The following is a 19437-nucleotide window of genomic DNA, read 5'->3' as shown; positions in this document are numbered from 1 at the left end:
CATTCAGTTCTGTTGATATAAAACATTGATTCAGTCACACAAAACAACTGCTCTGTGTTGCTCAGTGAAAACAACTCTTAACTTCACCTTTGTTTTATTTGAATATACTTTTGTAACTACCAGTATTTTGTGTATATCCAATATTAACTAAAACCAAAACTCCCTCTTGACATTTCTCAGAATATTGCCACAACTGTGACTATCTAGCCACTCTTGCTATCTGGCTATAATATTGACCGATCTAATTTCACCAAAAAGGAGTAAAATGCTTCAAAATATTCAGTTAATTTACTAGTTCATAAAAATGAACTGCTTCTTTCAAATCAATCTGACATCTTAAGCTGTTATAGCGTGTGTTTGATTTTTGTAAGCACTTTATTCTGTATTTGTGGTCTAGAGTAGAAGAGCGCAATTGTGAAGAGAGATCACTGACACACTCCCACAAACCCAAATTACAGGCAGTCAAGACTCATCATAGCAAATACAGAAAGAAGAATGAGAACGAACCACTTCAACCAGAGGAAAGTGTTGCCATAACACATACTTCATCAAATACTCGCAGACTGAACAAAATTAATGGTGCTTTTCTGACCAAACATACGCATTCATACAGTAAACCAAGGCAGTAATCGCCTACAATCATATATTCATAGTCAATAAATATAGATTATGCAAAGTGCTGGGGGCTTAAAGGCACAAAGCACACATCAAGACATAGTTTAACTGAACATCTGAAACATCTCAGTCCTCTAATAGCATGCAGCATGAGCAAAGGTTTTACAGACCTATGCCCCACATTCTTTGAATATAAACATTTCCCCGAAGACGTTCTTTTAGAAGAGAAAGGCTGGGATCTGAAGACAGCAGAACAAAGCGATCAACACTCTGAAGAACGAGGCGAGTGAATCTGACAATCCTAAGGTGAATTTGAAAGCTGTACTTAAATGATGTAACAGATTTGGTGGTTGACATCACAAGTGGATCAGGCAGAGATATGGACAAGGGTTGTCAAAAAAGAAACTCCTTGTGAATTTGAACTGGTGTGAAAGGTGTTTCATCGGTTGGTCTCTTCTTGGAATTTGCAGTTTTACAGAATCTCACATTATGGAGGAGCAAGACTGGCACACAATAAAATATTAGAGACTATGGGCTCTATTTTTTAGTTTTGCTACTTTAAAGACGGAAAAATAAGGTTTGGGCCATGGCGCACAGTCTAACAGGGTTTTGCTTATTCTCTTAATGAGTTATGGGTGTGCTTTAAGCATAACTTGCCTTAAACAAATTAAACAATTAAACAATTGATCTCCCATTCTTTAAGAGTCAGTTTCGTCGCACCATGGCCCATTAGCTATTGACATGGCAGACTTTTTAAGTGGAAAAGCTAAGCTTTCCTAGCGAGAAAACAGTTAAACACCATCTGCAGCGCAAGGATAAAGAATGAGTCTCTTCCATTCGACCTCTTTGCTTTCCTTTTACTCTTTACTTTACTTCTTTAGATTTATGGATAAGGAAATGATGTTGTATGCACTCCACTTAAGACATTCATTAGCCTACATATTTAATTAGGTTTGTTAATTCAGTTCTAATTTACAGCAATCGAATAAATGAACAATAACAACAAATTGTGGAAGTAATAGCCTAACACATGTCCTATGCCACATATGGTCCAATACGGGAAAAATTAGGGTTGCACTTGTCTGAAAATTGCAACATTTTGCGCCAAACACATCTTGCTCCTTATTGCGCTGGGTGTATGATAGGGCCCTATAAGTTAAAGTTCCAATAGGAAATCTTGAAAAAATGCTAATGTTAGTCAGACAGCACTAAGATTACGTCCCACCCTGGAAATTGCCATGCAAAACCAAGCTTCCTGGATACAAAAATGAGTAATGAGTGTGTGAATGAGAGTATATGTTTGTTTCCCAGTGATGGCTTGCAGCTGGAAAGGTATTCGCTACGTAAAACATATGCTTGATAAGTTGCCGGTTCATTCCGCTGTGGCGAACCCTAATAAATTAAAGGAATAAGCCAATAAGAAAATGAATAATTGAATGAATACATTCAGACTACTTAATTAGACCGATTGGACCATTTAAATTTGGATCATTACATTAATGATTGCTATCAGCATGTGAAGTTTCAACCAGCACAATCAAAACATGTTTCTGAAGATTATAACTAATTCCACCTTTACATCAGAAACCATCACTTCAGTTTCTTATGGCCAGACGTTTTACTTTGCGATGCAATAACTGCATGAAACCAGCCAATCAGGCTACATTTGTCAAGAAAGCTGTTGTTGTTATGTGCTTATGAATCAGATAGTGAGTCTAAACAAGGACTCTTTGTTTTACATTTTGTAAATCATTGGAAACGCAGGTTTGTTGCTTATGTCTCAGCCTAAGAATGAATCAGTTTTGTTGATTTACTGACATGAATCACACACATGGAGATGGATGAGGGAAACAAAGGGAGGGAGAACACACAGTGGTTGCATTAGATCCAGGAAACTGCAAGGGAACTTTTGGAATCAATCTCTGTCAGTTCAAATGAATTCTCGTCCAAGATGGCAAAGATGGATTACGTGTTGGCAGCAGCGTGACAACAGAGCATTACTGATCGAACACACACACACACACACACACACACACACACACACACACACACACACAAACATACACAAACATACACGCACCCACTCCTTTGTGGTTAGAGGTTTCCATTTACTGCTATTTATTTTATATACTCCTAATGTAATACCTTTGGTTGATGATACTATATAAAAAAATTAGAGGTTCAAGCATGAATCGCTGAAACCCTATTGTTTTTGTTTAGATTATTATTATTATTATTATTATTATTATCATTATTATTATCATAATAGTTTTTATAGTTTTTGGTATAATATGTTATAGTAATTTGGTAGTCAGAATCATTAGCCCCCCTGAATTAATAACATTTCTGTTTTTTTCCCCCCATAATTTCTGTTTAACGAAGAGAAGATTTTTCCAATATATTTCTAAACATAATAATTTTAATAACTAATTTTATAATAACTGACTTATTTTATCTTCGTCATGATGACAGTAAATAATATTTTTAAGATATTTTCCAAGACACTTCTATACATCTTAAAGAGACATTTAAAGGCTTAACTAGGTTAATTAGGTTAACTAAGCAGGTTAGTGTAATTAGGCAAGTCATTGTATAATGATGATTAGTTTTGTAAACTATCAAAAAATATATATAGCTTAAAGGGGCTAAAAATATTGTCCTTAAAATGGCTTGTAAAAAAAATAAAACTGCTTTTATTCTAGCCAAAATAAAACAAATAAGACTTTCTCCAGAATAAAAAATATTATTAGACATACTGTGAAAATTTCCGTGCTCTGTTAAACATCATTCAAATATTTAAAAAAGAAAAAAGCAATCAAAGGGGGGCTATTAATTGAAGTAATTATGGTGAGGAAGTCCTAGTGAGAACCTCAGAGATGCATTTATTTTACTTATGCGTGTTTAACTATTTAATGCAAAGAAATCATAAACTTCCACTGTTTTTGTGTGAAGCGAACTATAATGACTACACATTAACCCGAACCCTATGTCTAACACAACATGCTTTTAAAAGATCATTTTTTACTACAGAGTGCATCCCTAAAGGGAGGCTCTGTCAGGTTTAGTTAACAATTTTCTCCACGAAATATGGCAAAGTAAACACACACACACACACTAAAAGAAATTCAGCAAAGCCAAAAAGACCATTCCATTGTGTGCAAATGAGCTGACATTTCTCAGTGTGTGTGTGTGTGTGTGTGATCTCTCTAACTTGGCTCTTTGACTGCATCAACAGTCTCCTGATCTGGTTAATCACTCACTGCTCTCTGTCTTGTTTAAATAGGCAGACGACCAAAACCCTTACAACACTGACTGCAACTGTTGCTACAGGCTGCTGTTCCGGAGAAAGAGTGAGTGAAAGAGCAAGTGAGACTACCATTTTGAATGTTTATGCCATGTAATCAAAGTAAATGTGATATACAATTTATATACCAAGCGGCAACATCCCGCTCTCCCTCATGAAGCCAATACAGAAGAAAGTGAAAGTGCAATTCATTGACTCGCCTTTGGGGGCTGACTCCAGAAGATCTATTGATGTTCACTGACTGCAATGCTAAATTAGCCAATTTTACAGCTGATAAAAACATGTTTACAGCCTGGTACAAAAGATGGTTTGGTTCATATACTGTAATATTACCCTTCATGACAACTGTGAGGGCGTGAATTTTTTTATGATTCATCCGTTTCACTTATATTAAGTTATATTAAGTCTACGTAATGAAGCGTGTGGCCATTTGAGTGACAGCTAGGTCTCACTGGTCCAGGCCCGGCGCCAGGAAGTCAAAACTGAGGGGGCACTTTAAATCCATAGGGGGGCACTAGACCTGGTGACTGATTTTGGTCTCTTGTTTCTTTCATTTAGGCTATTTATTCGCATTTATTATTACTTTGCATTACTGCCTAAGTTACTGACCTAAGGCAGTAATATAGGCTACGTTTTAATAGTAATAACAATACGCAGTTTCGCTATTACGAATTTTATTAACGATGGTAATGCATACCGCTTATTAATGCAGACGGATGATGGCTTCAGTGCCAAACGAGTGCTTTAAATCATATGTTATTCTCCTTATTTCCGTTTTATTTCAAATAACAGCCCTATGAATGTTTAAAGTTTTAGGTAAAGACGTCAAATTATGCCCACACATGCAAGCTGACCCACGATCAGACAATTCATTTAACCGGTAAATAAATATAGTGAAATCAGCTTAACCGAGTCATCACGCTTCACAACCAACATCAGTGTTGGGGAAAAGCTATGTGACAATCTAATGTCATTCAAAACAATTACTTAGTTACATTTTAAGGCATTAGTGTAGCCAGAAAAATACCTAAAAAAGATACAAAAATTCACAGTTATTACCATGAAAATTGGTTAAATTTTTATATGCTATATAACTTTTTTTTCATCATTTTAAATGTAAAAACAAAGATTTGTCTAAGGCTATTATAAATGTGCTTTTTTCGTGATATTGTAAACCATCATAAACCATATGTACCATAGTTTCTAGGCCTACCCGTCATTTTATTTATTAATTATTTTATTTATTAGGCCTTTTTTAATAGCTTGTTTTCAGGTTATTTTCATTTTAGGGCCATGAGCTAAGTCAAAACAAACTCGATATGTTGTATTTTAGATCTTAAAACAGATCTACAATATATTTTATGTTGTTTAATTTTGCATGAGCAAATAGCAGTATAGCCTAAGTTACATACTTTTAAAGATTATCATTCTGCCTACCTGCAGCGCACGAGATTTCTCGGTTGATCCGCGGTAAATCCACTTAAGCACTATACCTATTCCATTTATAACACTGCAAACTTGACTTCGCAGGCCGATCATCTTTAAACGCAAAATGCATTTATTATGTGTTATACCTTGACTGCAGTTGCATAATGGGATGTTTCTCTACGCAACTGTAAAAGTGCACTTTTCAGCAAAATGAAAGGAAACATTCAAAGGGTTCTGCGTTTTGTCAATTTTAGCTTAATTGTAATAATATTAATAATAATATTAATAAATAAATTAAAATATTATTTATAGTGTAGCCTACTGTGGGACTGTGCAGTAAACTATTTATTTTTATTAAAACATTTTTATTAGGCTACATCTTCCCGAATAACTAATAACTGACTGGCAGTTGCGTCTCTGCTAAAATTAATTTAACAGCAAATTTCTTATGTGTTTTTTCCTTTTAGAGCTCAAGAGAGTTGTGTTTAAATAATTAGTTAACCAAAACATGTAATGAATTAAGCTGCTCCTATCATGTCACCCATTTTCTCCCTTGTGAGTTGAGTGCGCCTCCATCGCCGTGTGCGCGTTTTAAAGGCTATTTACGGGCGCACCAGACCTGACGCGGGGACCGGATCTCTGGACTATAGGACTAGCTTTAACCTCACCATTTTCATAATTTAATTGCTCTGTCATATATTTTAAAATATTTAAATGTGTGTTCTGAAGGTTGGAAGGACGGGAGTGTTAATAATTAATGACAGAAAGAATTTTCAGTTTGAGTGAACAATCCTTTATAAAAACTGGGGGGGCACAAACTCTGTCTGAGGGGGCAATGCCACCCTTTGCCCCCCCGTAGCGCCGGGCCTGCACTGGTCGCAGTCACGTCACCTTAGTTGATTCCGGCTGATTAGCCACTAAACACAACATATACATCTTATTTTTGTTTTGTTTCATGTGGCTTTACACAGTCAGTTGCCTTTTGGATTTCCTACAATTATCAGATAATATGGCATGCTGTGTGTGCACTTAATTCTGCTCACAAACCATTCATGTGGCCTCCATTTCCCAGGTGAGTGCAATTATATACTTATATACCATATCTATAAACGTATTTGTTTTATTTAAGATAAATTATAATTCATAATTCGTCACCTTAGAATTATAAGGTTCTATCTGACATTTTTGTCAAAATTGAGTTATTGACATATTTTTATTAGATGACAACATATTTACATTATGGGATTTTTTTGTTTGTTCACATTTGTTGTTTACATTTGTTGTTTACATTTTAAGACTTTTTATTTAAAAAACAAATGTTACCCACATACTGTTTGCTATGGAATGCAAAAAGTTTGAAGCTCAATATCTCAAAATCATTTAGAATGCAGATAGAACCTAATTCCAAGGTGATAAATTTTCTTTAGAATTTGAATGCACTCCAGAATATGACAAATTGATTAGCTATAGGTTCTAGAACAGTCATCTGAAATGTCATAGAGCGCTATGCCTGGATTTCATAAATAGCTTTGCATTTACCAACACAGACTATATTTGAAGTATTTGGAAGTAATTCATGTTGTCCACCTGTGGAAAAACATCCTAAAAACAATGCTAATTGGCTCAATGTATTACAACTGTGTTTTTAAAAGACCAAACAAACTGCTAGCAGGCATCTGTAGCTCCACTGATGCTCTGCCTCTTTGCCCTTTTTTGGTAAACCCCGGTCGGTGCGATGAAGCACAAACAAAATTGTGATGGTTGGCCATGCAAATTTGTGCTCTTCAGAAACCTATGGGTGATGTTACGATTACTACGTCCATATCTTTTACAATCTATGATATATACGCATTCTCTCACTTTCTGTACAAGGATGCCCTTCCAGTCGAATCTCCCATTCACACACTTCGGCCAATTTAGTTTATCCAGTTACTGCATGTACTACATATCTTTGGTTAATTGAATAAACTAAATTGATAAAAATGTGTGACTGCTGGTTGAACAACCAATGAATGAAACATATGCCTGTGATGGGTGTAGGGCAGGAAAAGGAGTGAAGACTCAATTGCAGTAAAATGATGGGTTTTATCAACCTTTAAAATAAAAAAGGCAACAAAAACAACCCAAGACATGAGCACATGATAAATGAAAAAAAAAAAACTTACTGTGCAACCAACAAGCACACCTTGACGAGAGCGCGGCCAAGGTGGCTCTCATACAAAAGACCCAGAAAACTCAATCCGAGCACAACATACTAGACAAGACAGGACTAGTATCTGGACACAGAATCCTGACAATGCCAGAGTAATTAGTGGTTCATTCAACTGTGGCAATGCTTAAAAAAGTAGAGAATAAGCCAAAGGTGAGTGTGTAAGTGAGTGATTGATTGTGTAGGGAGTCAACGGATCGTTCCAGAATCGAACAAGTCACAGACCATATTTTTCTTAAAAGATTGGTTGGTGCCTACATGTCTGAGCTTTGATTTCATTTTCAAGGCAATCCACAGGATGACTCTCCAGTCGCGATCACAACTGCGTGCTAATTAACTTTTACACCTTAAAACAATAAGAGGCTCTACAATCAAAAACCCACCAAACCGGTTTCTGAAAGTGCCTTTTATTTCACACCTGCGACCCACGTCTGAGAGGAATACGCATTCTAGGCTCACAAAGAAGCGATCACAAGCTTCCAAATTTTAAATGGACATACAGTAAAACTGTGTTTATTTGAGTAATGTATGTTTGCTTCATGTTTCTGTGGGTTTTTGTGTGGACATGTTCCATGTGTTTAACAAAACTGTTATGGATAGTTATTGAGTTATAGCCCTCAGTGACAAATGAAATCTACAGAATGTTTATGAAATACTTCATGTTCGGTATTGATTGAAAGCTAGGAAAGTTTCTAATGCATTGGTTTATATGAAAAAAACACACTATGAAAGGTGTATTTGTTATGAGACTTTATTTTAACAACTATGCTATCAAAGCAGCACCGACAAAATTTGCCAACCCGGCCTTCTAGAGGGCGGAATTGGGGTGTGACTCCACCCTGCACCTTCTCTGATTGGACAAGTATTGTGTAGACACAGCCTCTACCAAAGCCTATAAAACTTTGAACTAGGAAATTTCATCGTCGTCTGTCTTTTGCAGGTCATCTTTGCCAGTTGTCACCACCATCGCTGCCTGGACATCGCTCTTTCCGTGCCGTGGCCGTTACATCGCCTCACCGGAAGCCTCGTTACATCACGAAGCAGATCGCGACCTTTACTTGCTGCCGGCTCGATCCCCGATCTGCTTGTGCAACAACGAGCCATCGGGTCAACACATCCAAACTCTGAAACTCATCATAAATACATGACCCCAGGAAGGACTTCGAATGCCACCTCGTCCAACATCCGTATCCCTAGCAACCGACTCCAAGGTTCCCTGAAAGTAAGGAAATCCCTCTTCACCGTCGAGGGAATTCCATCACGTCATTGAAATAGCTACGCTGACCAATCAGCTTCACCGGGATTTCCCTTTGGACCAGCCGAGGAAACTAAAATTCCATCAGACGCAAGTAACACAAACAAGGTTTCTATCCATTGCTGAAACTGGTGTGAATTATATTTTAGTAAAGAATAGCGAAATTCTCTGCTTTCATGGTTTCTCTCAGGTTGCAATGCTAAGAACGTAGCAAATGCTAGAAGTTGAATCTACTCAGTCATAACTCTCCTCAAACTGCTTGTGCGTGTGTTTATGTATGTGTGTTTGTTTGTTTTACGTAGATTAGTACTTTGTGTTATAGAGTAGCAATAAACTTTTGTTTCGTTTTTAGGTCAGTGTTAGTGTGTTGTGTGCTTTATGAGTTAATGCCTCAGCTTCAGATACTGCTTGCTCATCAGATAATTAGATAATGTTTTTATATTGTTATTGTTGGTCACGTAATAATATAATACAGAATTGCTTTACACTAAACGTTCTATTTGCTGGACAAATACTTAAGTTAAGTGTAAGCTTTAAATAATTCTATGTGAATCATGTTCAAATCTTTGATTCGAATCCCCAAAGTTTAAACATGATTTAAATCAAAGAGCTGATTCTTACGATTGAGTGAGTACATATCTTTGGACTGTGTGGGAAAACGATGCACCCAAATAAAACAAATTCGAACATGGGAAGAACATTTCATTTTAGGGTACTTTCATGGTCCAAGCACTCAATTGCCTGGCCCAAACCCAAGTTCGATTGTCCCCCTTGCCACCTTCTCAGCTGGTTTGTGTTCACACCCTCTTTTTTTCCTTGATGTTTTGTGTACAGCTGTTGCTAGGTTAAAAGTAAAGCACCAAAATTATGACAAAGGCATATCACGTTCCTTCTGCCAGTCCCACTTGTCGCCAAGGTAGGTAATACACAGACATACACACACAAATAAACGTTATGAAAACTAAAAATTTGTTGTCAACTTGGGGGGTTCACTTCTGTTATTTGGTGCGAATGCATTCACATCAGAAGTGAACTGCACCCAAGTTCGCGTGAACTGTACCCCAGACCACCTTAGGTGGACTCATGGTTCACAGGCATTCACACTAGTTAAAACATTTCATACTCTGGCGTCAAATAAACCTGGGTGCAGACCAAAAGTGCTAGTGTGAAACCTCCCTTATAGCAGGCTAACTCACTATTTTGAGTTTTTCTTTTTTCACATGCTTCTGACTTTTAAGTTCTGTGTCATTTTATTTAATTACTTGATCATTATTATCTCTTATTTAACATTTTGAACTATTGTACTCCATTATTATTATTATTATTATTTTAAATTGCACTGTTGTGCCAATAAAAAATGAGCACAGCAGTTCAGCAGCTAAGATTAAGTGAGAAGGTAGAAATGGTCATGTGAAACTAAATCTCGACTGTTTGGTGTATAGTAAAAAAAAGGATTTTGGTTTTTCTGGGCCAGGAGGCATTTCTATGTGAAGTTTGTATGTTCTCTTCACATCTGTGTGGGCTTCTTTTGGGTGCTCTGGTTTCCCCCACAGTCCGAAGACATGAGGTATAGGTGAATTGAAAAACTAAAAGGGCATCCACTGCGTAAGACATATGCTGGATGAGTTGGTGGTTCATTCCGCTGTGGTGACCCCAGATTAGTAAAAAGACTGAGCCAAAAAGAAAATGAATGAATGAAATTGTTCATAGTGTATGAGTGTTTCCCACCACTGGGGGTTGATGAGTTAGTATGCTGTCAGTGCTGTGTTGCAGGTGCAGTGGCCAAGAGTAACAAGTAGTTCCATTCTGCTGTAGCAATCGCTAATAAATCAGGGAGTATGCAGAAGGAAAGTGAGTGTAATATATATATATATATATATATATATATATATATATATATATATATATATATATATGACCCCTTTAAAATTGTTTAATGATGGACATGATTAATCCTCTGTGATTGCTCAGCTAATTTCTTCCGAGAACAGCTCAGATCAGCTGTTTGTCTGCTCTGGAAGTCTGTTTGTCAAACCAGCTGTCTTTCTCTCCTCAAGCTGCCAAGAAAACAAATGATTACACACAGTCACGCATGTACAGCTATCATTATGGGGACTTCCCATAAACATGATTTTCATACGGTGACGCAGTGGCACAGTAGGTAGTGTTGTCGCCTCACAAGAAGGTTGCTGGTTTGAGCCTCGGCTTGGTCAGTTGGCATTTCAGTGTGGAGTTTGCAAGTTGTCCCTGCATTCATGTGGGTTTCCTCAGGGTGTTCCGGTTTCCCCCACAGTACAAAGATATGCGGCACAGGTGAATTGGATAGGCTAATTTGTGTGTAGTGTATGTGAGTGAATGAGTGTGTATGGATGGGTTTCCCAAAGATGGGTTGCAGCTGGAAGGGCATCTGCTGCGTAAAACATGTGCTGGATAAGTTAGCGGTTCATTCCGCTGTGGCGACCATGGATTAATAAAGGGACTAAGCCAAAAAGAAAATGAATGAATAAATGATTTTCATACAATACATGCTTTATATCCTCACACAACAACCCTAAAATACATCTTCAGGAAACATTCATTTTTACATTTTTGAAATGTGTGATTTATAAACTGTTTTAATCATGAGGAACAAAGAAAAAAAACTCCCCACAAGGTCAAAGTTTTGTGGTTTTGGTTCAGTTAGGCCCACTCGCAATTCCCAAGGGGTAAGAAACTTTCCCAGAATACACCAGCCACACACAGCAGCATAGCTTCACCCAGATATAAGGAGATCCACAATTTAGTATTTTTTGTCATTATTACGAATTTTTACAACAAACAAGCATATGTTTTAATATATTTATGACCACATTCGTGATTTACCGTCATGCTTTTAAAAACCCAGCTAAAATAAAAACACTAAATTTCGCTATCGATAATCCATAATATTAACTCCAGTATAGCAGTCCCACAACATTCTGACATGGCCACAGTGTAAATGCACAATACAGTTACAATCTTATTGCCACATTATATCATTATGATGACATAATATATGCCATCAGTGATTTCCTAAAGAAAAAAAAAAAAACACCACTGAAATAACTGCAGCAGTCACCGTCATCAATCTCATATGAAGCAAGAGATTGCAATGACATTATGATGTGTGCAGGTGCTGTAGTGCAGTCCCATTTCTTAGGGGTAAATTTTGAAGCCCTTTGCTCTTGGCCCTTGACACAGAGTGTGAAGGGGAAGGGCTTCAAAGTTTACCTCAGTTTACACTGGGTTTTGCTCCCCACAACATAAAAAATACAAGCTAAACACACTTATACACAAACACTGACTTGCTACACGTTGAGCTGCAATTTTGCATTCCTCACATCACAGGAACAGACGTTCAGACACTTGACCTTTTCGTTCAGAATGAGGTGACCCTAGAGGCTCTTCATCTTTGTGTGTGTGTGTGTGTGTGTGTGTGTGTGTGTGTGTGTGTGTGTGTGTGTGTGTGTGTGTGCGTGTGTGTGTGTGTGTGTGTGTGTACGTGTGTGTTTATATGAGCAGAAAATGCATATCTATAGACTGAAAATTGCTACTAATTGTGTTTTGTAATTGAATTGTATCGCACTGTATTGTACATTGAAATATAAAGTTTAGGAAAATGTATTAACAGTATGTGCTGTATTTTGCCTGTGAATGTACACAATATTGTGTTCAGAATGTTAAGGTCATTAAAGTTTCTTCTGATATTTTATTTATATTAAAATTGTGAATTATAATAATTAGTTTTAAATTAAAATTAAAGCTATGAAAAAAATAAGCATGTTTATATTGATTTTGAGACTACATACTGTTTGTTGTGATGCTTTAAAAAGCAAAATTTGATGGAATAACCTTGATTTACAATCACAACAAATAAAAAATAAAGGTTATTCCATCAAATCAAATGTTATTTTTTCTTCTGGAGAAAGTCTTTTTTGTTTTATTTCGGCTAGACTAAAAGCAGTTTTTAATAAAAAAAATAAACATTTTAAGGTCAGAATTATTATCCCTTTTAAGCTATATTTTATAGGAACAAACCACCGTCATACAATAACTTGCTTAATTACCCTAACCTGCCAAGTTAACCTGATTAACCTAGTTAAGCCTTTAAATGTCACTTTAAGCTATATTGTTATAATAATAATAATAATAATAATAATAATTATTATTATTATTATTATTATTATTGTTATTATTATTATTATTATTATTACTATTATTATTATTATTATTATTATTATTATCTTAGTTAACAACAAATACTATTCTATTTTAAATTTAGGCTCATTATTCTGTTAATTAGTCTACTCCAGACCCATGTGTAAGCTTCAGGAACATGTTAAGCATAATTGCAGTTGTCAGAAATTTTCTTCACGAACATGCTTCTGGTTTTCACTAAATCAGTGCAAGCATGTAAAAATGTTCAAATCATGCTCCGGATCTTTTGTAGAATCCAATTTGTATGTAGCTTATGTGGCCTCTTTTGAACACGTTTCAGCCAATTACAGGATCAAGACGATCAGGGCGGCCCACGGAAACCGCTGGACTGCCATGTTTAGCGTTTCTCTCTCTGACTTTAACTAAGCAGTACAGCACCTTGCTTTTACAACATACAACGAACATTGTCTGTACTGGTGAGAAAGAACAGAGAGATTTAATCAGCGCAAGAAACGAAACAGACAATAACATAGGAAAGAGAAAACGAAATGTCCCCTGCTGCTATGATTGTACAGTAATTAGACATCTGTGGGACGTCTGTAAAGTCCTGACGGGCCTAGAGCGCGTGCACACACACACGCACCCCTGCAATCTCATGCATATAATGGAGGAAATAATAACGTGTCTGCATTGAAAATGCTTGGAGATGGTGCATTAGCAAAAGAAAATGGAGCGTGTGTGTGGTTGCTAAAAGCATGAGGATAATGACTGCTGCTGGAAAATTCAGACAAGATCTTCAGGTGTTCAAGAAGGGTTTCAGACAGGACATGTACATTCCTCACAGAAAGTCATTTCAAGTTATCCTTAGCACTTTGTATAGCATAACAGAGGACTACATTTTAGATATACAATAAATAAAATGGACATCCACAAAAATCTAAATATAATTACTTTAAATATATAGAGTAAGCAAAAAAATCTAAATGAATTATAAAAGGCTAATTCTATAGGTTTTTTTCCTTTTACTTAAGAGTATAGTTCACCAAAATCAAAACAACTTCTATTTATTAATTCATTTTGAGTTTGTGTCATGTTGAGCTCAAAAGAAGAACATCATTGACATCCAGTAGGAAAAATAAAAATGGTTACAGGTTCCAGCCTTTCCTCAAAAAATCTTCCTTTGTGCTTAACAAAGGAAAGAAACCGGTCTAGAACAGTGAATGGAAAGTCATTTATGGGTGAACTGTCCCTTTTGCCAATTATGAAATTTGGCTGCATCCTTGACATAAACATCATAAAAAGAGAAAATGAGAATTTTTATTTTAAAAAGTTAAAGATTTTAATTCAATACAATCCCTGTCCATGGGGATCTAAAAAATGTGATATTACTCATGTAACATTATTAGTTGCCAATTTCTGCTATAAACAAAAGCCAACATATGCATTCTTCTACTGAGCGGTAAAAACAAACAACAAATCAGCTGTACAAGTCAGAAAAAAAGGGCTTTTGTCCCAAGCGCAAAATGATTAGTTGTTACATAGTGAATTTAGAATGAAAGTATGTTAATAAATATGTAACAGGCTCAGGTTATGTCCACACTAATACATTTTATAACACTTTATTTTAATGGTGCGTTTGAGTATTATATATAATAATATATATTATATTATATATACACTGTCTGCTTAATATCTGCTGATACTGCTCCTTCAACAGACATTTAACTGACTATAAGAAACTTTGCAAGTACATGTCAGCTTACACTAACCCTAACCACAACCCCACAGTCTACTTCTAATCTAATGAGAATTAGTTGGCATGTAGATGCAATGTAACTTAATTCAACAAACGGACCATCACGATAAAGTGTGACCATGTGTTTTTATTTCTGCTAATTTTTAGTAGCCAAAATGTACCTTTTGAAAACGCTGTCTAAAGATCAATTTGAAAATGTAATTTTTGTGTAAGTGTAGTCTGAAAATGGAGGCTTCAGAAAGCGATGCATTTTAGTCATGTGATGCTGTCATGTGACCAATTCAGCTGAAGTTTTGATAGCTTTATTAAAAATTAATGTCGATTTGTACATGTATATGTACTCCGCATCGTCTCTCTTTAAAGGACAATAGGAGCTATTGTTTAGCGGCAGAGGAAAACAACAGGATGCTCCCGTGCATGGTGGAATATCTTAAATTTTTCAGAGACGTTTTAAAGAGACGGAAAGTAAATAAACGGCAGGTGGATATATCAACACAATCTCACGGCAATTCGTAACTTTTTGATTTAGTGGCTAATTCGTATGAATTTGTACAATCTAATTCATACAATTTATTACGATTTGCTGATCCCCCAATGGCGGTTGGGGTTAGAGGTGGTGTTAGGTGCCATGCCTCCTTTTTAAAATCCTACAATTTTGTACGACTGAACTCGTACGAATTCGTGCGAATTAGCCAATAAACTGGAAAAACGTAAAATACTTACATTTTCTCGTGAGATCAGGCTGGATATATGACACAGGTAAGAAAGCATTTTAAGCCATATTAGTATGGATGACCTTATTTTCTAAAAGAATTAAAAATGATATTGTGAACATGGAGCGTATTTAGACAAAAACACAATTTTCAAATTTATCTAGATTAGTGTGGACGTAGACTCAAACACCCAAAACTACACACACATATATACTTTACATAATAAAATCCCCTTTTCACGAACAAACTATACGTTTTATTGTTAATATATCCTTTTTTTTTTGATGAGGATCATTTCATCAATCTATTACAATGATAGCATTGCCCATTCCTACTGGGCTATATGCACACAGACTTTTAAATTTCAATTAGCCAGGTCCTGGGCTTCCGGTTAATTGCCATCCCATACAAAATTGCTGTGTTTAAGGTCTGATTTAAAAAAAAAAAAAAAAGAGCGATCTTCACTGCCAGGCTGAGATACGATATAAAGTGGGTATCAGACCAAACAAGAAGCACTGCATTTAAGGGCACCTAGGTTACCCCTTTTTTCAGATTTAATATAAGTCTTTTGCGTCTCTAGAATGTGTATATAAAGTTTCAGATCAAAATACCCATCAGATTTTTCATTATACCTTTTACAAGATGCTGTTTTATACTGATTTCCAGCAGGGGGTGGTTTTGTCGTACTGCGCCTTTAAGCCGAGTTCAGCCCGCTTACTATTTCTACATGCCTCCTCCCTCAGCTGCGTCAGACAACAGACAGACTTAAAGGAAGAAGGTCTCACGTAGCGTTTGTGAGAAATACTACAGTAAGAACTAACCTTTACTAATCAGTATTGTGAAGTTGCATTGATGAGTCACACACAATATCGTTACAAAGTAAACGTGCGCGCGCACACACACACACACCGCAGATGACACACACACACACAGGCAGGCAGACAGACAGAGCGCGCTTAGCTTAGTTAAGGCTAACCTCAAGTACTGTGTGGATATCTGTTATGCTAATGTACAAAATAAACCTGATTTAACTTCCACAAACCGGGATTGAAGCGTCTTCTTCTATAATTGTTCGGACACGCGGCTGTGCTGATGAAGTAAAGCTGAAGTAAAACGCTGTAATTAATTACACACATACTCAGTTTTAAAACACTTTAAACATGTGAAAATTACTCTTAATAACATTTGATGATGATTGCTGATCCTAGCGAACAGAACAGACCTTTTATTCCCGGTTGCTTTGCGTATGTCTGTCTGGTCTTGTTGACATATACACGTGACTACCGGAACATGTAAATGCTCGCAGCTGTCAATCAATTCGGTGGGCGGGGGGATCGCACACCTACGTAATGGTGCGATCGATTTGAAAACAGCTCCAATTGGCCGACCCTTTTTTTTTTGTAGTTTTTTAGTTTGTAGTTTTTTTGTAGCAATTTTCCGGAAAGGTCTGTATGTGTGAAAGGGGCTAATGATGGTGTAAAAGGAAGTTTTTTTTGATTGGCTGAAAAACACTAGCTGTGCATATAGCCCCTTGGACCTTAGCAACACCCAAGAAACCACACACAACAAACCACTTAAACACCTGAACAATTGCATAGCAATGCCCTGAAAAACCTTTACATTTAGTACACATGATAATGTAAAATATTATTATATAATGCAATAGTTCTACAGTATCTGCAGTATCCTGGCTGAAACTATGGTTACCATGAATATTTCATTCTGTGAAATAGCTACATCATGTCTTCAGCATATGCTTTAATGCTTTTTCCGAGTGCTTTTCTTGCATTTTCTCCTCTTTCTCTCTCGCTCTCTCTCTCTCTTTTTTTCGTTTGAATCCATCCCAGCGTGCTTGAAAGGTGCAATTACCTTGGCGATGCTGCCACAGCAACCGGTGGCGAGACGCTTATTATGCACGGCAGAAATAGATCTGATTGGCCAAATGAAGCGCTCATTAGCTCCCTGTCACTCTCTCAGCGGCCATTAACGCTTTAGCTAAACTGACCATTAAATGAAGCTGCGCTCCCTCCATCTGCCCCCGCTCACAAAGATGAGGATAGAGGGATGTGGGAGATAGAGAGAGATACATAGAAGAAGACTCATAAACGACAATTCACGTTCTGTTTCTCATACATCAATTTGAGACTGTTTCACAATAACACAGTGGATGTAAAAGGGCAAAAATACAGGATACATACATATATAGAGAGTGGGAGAATAAGAGTAAAGCATTTTGCACTCCAGAATCTGTTGAGCTGCCTACTGAAGCAGAATTTTAAGGCAAGTATACGATCCTCAGGCAAAGACTGTTCCAAAGGTGGGAGATCTAATTGTTGCCTGCTAAGATTTTTATCTGAATTCTAATGCCGTTTCGACTAATATATATATATATATATATATATATATATATATATATATATATATATATATATATATATATATATACACTGTGGGTCAAAGAGTGCTTTTGTATCTTGCACAAAAGTTTGAGACTTTCCACATAAAATGCTCCAATACTCTTTAATGTGTTTTGAAAAGTGTAAAAAATGTTTTTTCTTTTTTTTTTTTCAACTTAATTGGATTTATAAGCCCTCTGGAACATTACTTATCAGAATCATTTATGCAAACTCAAATTTTCAGGGACTTCTTTGGATTCTATTGGCGATCTGTCATTGCTTCCTAGAAAAATAGATTCCTCTGTAAAACTCTATTTTTGACTCTGAGCTTAAATTTGGTCAAATTAATGCAGTTGATAAAAATATTTTTTTTCTAGCCTAGATATATTGCCAAGCTCAAGTCTGTCCTCTAAGTGACTTGGAGAAGGTTGTACATGCCTTCATTTCTTCTCGTCTGGATTATTACAACGTGCTGTATCTGGGTGTGAGTCAGGCCTCTCTCTCATGACTGCAGCTGGTCCAGAACACAGCTGCCAGGCTTTTACAGGCACAAAAAAAAGGAGAGCACATCACACCTGTATTGGTTTCCCTACACTGGCTACCCATCCAGTTTAGAATTCAGTACAAAGTAAGTACTGTGAGATGTCTTCCCGCTAAGGATCGACTCTATTTGCAAGTTCCACGATCACGCTTGAAATGTTGAAGTGATAGAGCTTTTTCAGTAGCAGCTCCAAAACTTTGGAACAATCTTCTACTCTCCTTAAGAACATCTCCAACCATTGAGTCTTTTCAGAGGTCACTAAAACACTCCTATTTTCTTTAGCTTTTAATCAGGTGTTGTGAGTTTATGTATTTTGGTTCCTTGTATGTTTGCATGTGTTTTTATGTACAGCACTTTGGTACACCTTGTGGTTGGTTAAGAGTGCTCGAGAAATAAATTGAGTTGAGTTGAGTTCTTTTAATTAATTATGATTTTTTTTTTTTAATAGCCGATGATTACATTTACTAAAAAAAAAATCATGATTAGTTTTTAAAAAATTATTAATGATAAACAAAATGTGTAAGAATCAAACATGTGTTGGTCATATAACTTATTTTGTACAAAAATCAAAATCTGATTTATTCAACCCAGGCTCTTTTGAAAATGTACCGCTATATACTTTTCTGGAGTGCACCAAATACATCCCAAGAGGTAGGTTTTTTGCAGTTTTTGTTATCATGGATCCAGCAGAGGCTGCTGTGTATGTTTTTTTAGATCTCAAATTTGGCAAAAGTGCCCTTTGAGCTTTCTGTAAAACCACCAGAGGCCACTGTTTGACTGACTGAATGACTGACTGATCAACTGACCCACCCTCCTTCTTCCCTAAACCCAGGGCTTACTTTGTGCTGGAACACGCCGGATCCGGCACCTCTGAAATCTGATCCGGCACATCATTTTTCTGATCCCCCTACTCACCCGCCCTCCGCCCACATCTGCTCTTCACTTTCACTTTGTTCCGCGACACCCCAACCCTCTTTATTTTCGTGCACGTCACCTCTACATCCTCATGTTGTATGCTGGATTCGTTACCCTGATCTGTTTTGG

At 36.6% G+C, this 19437-nt stretch overlaps 1 protein-coding gene and 2 long non-coding RNA genes across 8 annotated transcripts in view; 1 reads left to right on the top strand and 2 right to left on the bottom strand.

Annotated features, from left to right (window-relative positions):
- LOC141376138 (uncharacterized) overlaps positions 1-19437 on the bottom strand; it is a 1062333-nt gene that overhangs the window by 575557 nt on the left and 467339 nt on the right. The window lies entirely within an intron of this gene.
- Positions 1-19437, bottom strand: part of LOC147842379 (uncharacterized) — a 463094-nt gene that overhangs the window by 15683 nt on the left and 427974 nt on the right. The gene's annotated exons all lie outside the window — the stretch shown is intronic.
- LOC147842385 (uncharacterized) lies at positions 8479-12604 on the top strand. Its single transcript, XR_015499617.1, has 2 exons — positions 8479-10343; positions 11083-12604. It is a non-coding gene; the product is annotated as an uncharacterized LOC147842385 (long non-coding RNA).

This window comes from Danio rerio, chromosome 9, assembly GCF_052040795.2.
Source record: "Danio rerio strain M-AB ecotype USA chromosome 9, GRCz13ab, whole genome shotgun sequence".
Classification (NCBI taxonomy): Eukaryota; Metazoa; Chordata; class Actinopteri; order Cypriniformes; family Danionidae; genus Danio; species Danio rerio.
The sequence above is the reverse complement of the archived record's forward strand: the minus strand, read 5'-3'. Positions and strand labels throughout refer to the sequence as shown.